The sequence below is a fragment of the Myodes glareolus genome, chromosome 1, assembly GCF_982192425.1.
Source record: "Myodes glareolus chromosome 1, mMyoGla1.1, whole genome shotgun sequence".
NCBI lineage: Eukaryota > Metazoa > Chordata > Mammalia > Rodentia > Cricetidae > Myodes > Myodes glareolus.
The window spans coordinates 61,552,920-61,557,833 of NC_142026.1; positions in this window are offsets into that span (position 1 = coordinate 61,552,920).

Here is a 4,914-nt window from a genome sequence, read left to right on the forward strand (position 1 = left end):
GCAGGGGCTGTCTCTGACTCTGTTGCCTGCTTTTGGGACCCTTTCCTCTTACCATATCCAGCATTAATAGAAGAGGAAGCGCCTAGTCTCAGTGCAGCTTGCTGTGCCATGGCTGGCTGATATCTGTGGGAGGCCTGCCCTTTTCTGAAAAGAAATGGAGGAAGAGTAGATGGGAGAAGGGAGGTGTGGGGAGGGGGAAGAAACTGAGGTTGGGATGTAAAAACAAATAAATACAAAAAAAGGAAGGAAGGAAGGAGGGAGGGAAGGAGGGAAAGAAGGAAGGAAGGAAGGGAAGAAGGGAGGGCTGTACTGAAGAGCATTTAAAGATGATCTGGTTCTGTCCATTTTCTTCCCTATTTCCCCAGTAGCAGCTACAACATGACATTAACATGGGTGATGCGTCCAAGAATAGGAATATAAAAATGTAGATTTCAAAAATAAAAATGTAGAAATAAAGAAATATAAAGTTGTAAACCTAGGAGATTGATAATGGCAGCTTGAGAATTAACTATTAACAGTGGGTTTACCCATAGCTCTATTTACAAGGCCAAAGCATCTCTCTGCAAACTGAGAGCCTAACACCTCCGGCCATCCTTGATTAATGACAGATATGAGCTGAGTCAACTTTTAGGAAACAGATAAATGACCTCTGGGTTATGCATCATCCCTGCTATGTGAAACTGGCAGCATCCAAGGGGAGAGACGGGTTTCAGTAAACACCTCCTGGAAGCACCAAGGAAGGCAATAGATTAAGTGCAAACACTAGTTTAACTGAAAAACTCTGTTAATGGAGATTGTAAAGTAAGGCAATCTGTATCTGAGTTTTACCTTGAGATTGTAAAAATTCCCTTGTTCAGACCTAATGCTTGGTGCCCCTACTGTAAAAAGATGGATTAAAAAACCGGTCTTTGCCACAGCCTTACAGAATCCATCTCTGGTTGTGGTCTCAGCTAGCTGGTAAGGCTTTTGTGCCCCATGGAGATTTTTTATTTTATTTTTTATTTTTTCCAGGATTTTGGTTTCTGGAATAAAGTTTTCTTCTTGCTTATTAGACATTGGTGATCTGTCCATGTCTTTGCACACCTCACCCTGGACCCAACAATGGGGATTGGGGATCTGAACTCTGGTCCTCATGCTTCCAAAACGAACACTTTAGCCTCCAAGGAATCTCCCATTGTCTCCCCTGACATGGTTTGTGTTTTAGGACAAAATCTCTCATTGGGAGCTAGGGTTTGCTGATTAGGTTGGGCTGTCTGTCTAAAGGACTCCAGAGTCCTCAGTGTTGAACTTACAAGCACACGCTACTGTGCCTGACTTTTGTGCGTGGGTTCTGGGGATCATGCTTACACACCAAACGCTGTACCTACAGAGTTATCTCCCTCCTTTATCATATGTGCTTCAACCCAAATGCAAGTCACTCTTCCCAGTGCATACCTTTCCTTTTCCAGAGAACCCAGGGCACTTGGCAGGGGAAGAAATTCGAAATGGATTACTCAAGTGACTTGGACATCTGAGCAGCAGAAAACAGTGTTAAAAGTCCTGCTCCTGGCCACCATTTCCTGACTTTGTGAGCCAAGCCTTCACTTCTCTTTTTCTTTGTTTTTTAGCTTTTTAGAAACATACATACATTTGTGTCTGTGTGGGTATGTACATGTATGTGCACGTGTCCTCGGAGGCCAGAAGAGGGGCTTAGATAGCCCCTCCAGAGCTAGTTACAGGCAGCTGTGGACTATGCAACATGGTGCTGAGAATTGAACTCCAGTCCATACAGCATGCCCTCTTAATGCTGAGCCATCTCTCCAGCCCTTTCCTACTTTTCTCTTCTTGTCTTGTTGAGACACAAGCCTCCCAAGTTAGCCTAGGTTGGCCTTAAACTCGAGTTCCTTCAGCTTCAGCCCCCAGAGTGCTGGGATTACCGGGCTGAATCACCAGGCCCAGTTGAGCTGGAGCTGAGGATCAGACCCAGGGTTTTGTTCGCCCTAAAGAAGTCCTTGATCACCCACCCAAAGTCCCCTGTGTGTTTTAGTTAGTCAAGAATTCAAAACAGCTAGGAGGCAAAGATTGTTGCTGAAAACCATTGAAAGTGGGGCTCAGGCTGTAGCTCAGTAGTAGAACACTTTGCCTGTGAGGTTTTAGGTCCAATTTCTAGCAAATAATAATAATAATAATAATAATAATAATAATAATAGTAGTAGTAGTAGTAGTAGTAGTAGTAGAAAAGAGAATCATGCCTTGGGCAGCTCTGAAGAAGAATGGGGTGGGAGATTCTTGTCACTCCACTGGCCTTGTGCAGAGAGGCATCATGCAGGGCCCTCTTTAGAATTACGAGGAAGAGACAATCACACTCCAGGAAGATCAGGGCTATGGCAGGTGCCAAGGTTGGAGCTGGGGAAAACCCAGAGGGAAAGCGCTGCCTTCTCATGTCAATGAGGAAGTGTGGGAAGGTATTTTCTGGCACCGATTCTCAGGAAGAAATGTTCAAAGGATACCGTGTAGAATCATATCCGTCTCCATGGAGAATCATATCCACCTCCATGGAGAAATCGCCCCTTAAGTGCTCAGGAGTCTGGCTCAAAACTATGGGCAAATACCTGGTGCCAGTTCTAACATGACCCAGCCCCCTCATGGCAGATGAGCTGCTCTGCCAGCAGAGGAGAAACCAAGCATGTGATTCAGTCAGACTGTGGGCTGAGGACCCAGAACTGAGCCTAGAATGAAGACTACAACTGGCCTCCAAAGCCTTGAGCAAGCCCTGTCCCCCCACCCTGCAGTCAGTTTCAGGACTGGTGGTTTTGTGGTCTTTGCTCCTGCTGGACAGGCCTGTCCTCTGAGTCAAATTCCTGCTGTCTTCACGAGTCCAGCTGTGTCCACTTGCAAAAGACCACCATAGCCGGTGACTATTGATCATTCCCTGCCAGTGCCACCTGTGGCCAGAGGGAGGAGAGGGGAGGGTCACGGGACCTTCATCCGAGTAGCCGGCTCAGTCAGTTGAGTATATGCAAAAGGTGTATGCAATTCCGCCCTAACTACATGTGGCCTCAGGGACAAGCCAGAAGTACACAGGCTGGGAAAGACTAGGGAGGGGGCTCATCTGTGTGGCCTTAAGTGAGTCCTTAGTCACCTCCCAGTATGACTGCTTTAAGGCCACCTAGGCTCCTGCCCACGACCTCCATTACTCTGCCAGTAAGCCTAGTAACATCATTGGTTCCCAAGGATGAACTTGGTAGAATTGTACCTTGGATTGTCGTTGGGACCTTTGTGGGAGGGCTAGATGTTATGTCTCCCCTAGGGAATGAGTTTTAGCAATGGCATCTAATGAAAAGAAGAAAGAAGGGGGATGGGGCTGTGGTTCAGTTCATAAAGTGCTTGCCTGGTTTGGGGCCCAGCAATGCACAAGTTGAGTGTTGCAAGAAAATGCGTGCTAACTCCCAAACCAGGCCAACATTTATGGAGGCCATTTTTCTGGAAAAAAAATATTCTAGGAAACCATTTTTTTCAGTTCCTTTGCAACAAGGAAATTTTGCATTGTCAAGAAATACCTTGGGGCTGGAGAGATGACTCAGTGGTTAAGAGCATTGTCTGCTCTTCCAAAGGTCCTGAGTTTAATTCCTGGCAACCACATGGTGGCTCACAACCATCTGTAATGAGGTCTGGTACCCTCTTATGGCCTGCAGACATACACACAGACAGAATATTGTATACATAATAAATGAATATTAAAAAAATACCTTTTTTATTTATTTTCATTTTATGTGCTTAAGTGCTTTGCCTTCAGGTGTGTATGTGTATCACGTGCATACCTGGGACCAAAAGAGGCTGAAGAGTTTGTCAGATGCCCGGGGACTGGAGTTATAGGTCCTTGGGAGCCGCCATGTGGGAGTGGGTGCTGGGTACTGGACCTGGGGTTTCCGGAAGAGCAGCTAGTTCTCTTTACTACTGAACCATCAGTACTCCAACCCTATAAGAAATATGTTACTTCTCCATAGATGTTCACCCATCGCCAACACCCTGTTCAACTGCTTCCCAGATGGGAGGGAAGTGAAGACTATAGGACATAAATTGTTCTGTGAGGGAAAAAAACAAAAACAAAAACAAAAACAGAGGAACATCTCTAAAGGTGGAGAAACAGATAAAAAGGCAATGTAGAAAGGATAAAAAAAAGCCAGGGAGACAGAGATCATCAGTGGGGGACAGAAACAAGGGCAAGAAGGCCTGAGGTACATTTTGCAATATCCTCACGGAGAGTTGACCCATTTCCCCACCTGACTGGTAGGTAGCTGAGTAGCCCTGAGATGAAGAAACGGGGTTTCTGTAATACTTGGAAACATGGTAGGGGCCCCACAGGTGGCTCAAAGGGACGTGCCATTGGGTCAGTGGGGAGCAGGGTAACTCCAGTTCTTACTGTGGAAGGAGCAGGGTCTGAGGAAGGGGACCTGGGTTCTGGAGTCCTGGGTCTGAGGGAGGAGGGCTGGGGCTGGAGTCCTGGGTCTGAGGGAGGAGGGCTGGGGCTGGGGTCCTCAGTCTGAGGAAGGTGACCTGGTGTCTGGAGTCCTGGGTCTGAGGGAGGATAGTTAGGTTCTCAAACTTTCAGCCTGAAGAAGGATGAGGACTGGACTCCTAAGTCCAAGGGAGAGGGCTTAGGGTCTGTATCCCTAGGGCTGAGGAAAGGATGGCTGGGTCCTAGACTCCTGACTCTCGGGAAGCTGTTGGGATGTGGGCCCCTGGGTTAGTAGCAAGGCTTAGACCAAGATCTTTGAGCCCAAGGTAGGAGGGTTTGGGAGCTGGATCCCTCCTGGTTCTAAGGGTTGAAGGCTGGGTCTGTACTCTTCCGTCCAGGGGTAGGGACTATCCAAACAGTCTAGCAGTAGATTCAGGGTGGGGCTCTGGCCTGGTGTGTATTGCATGGCAACTCCC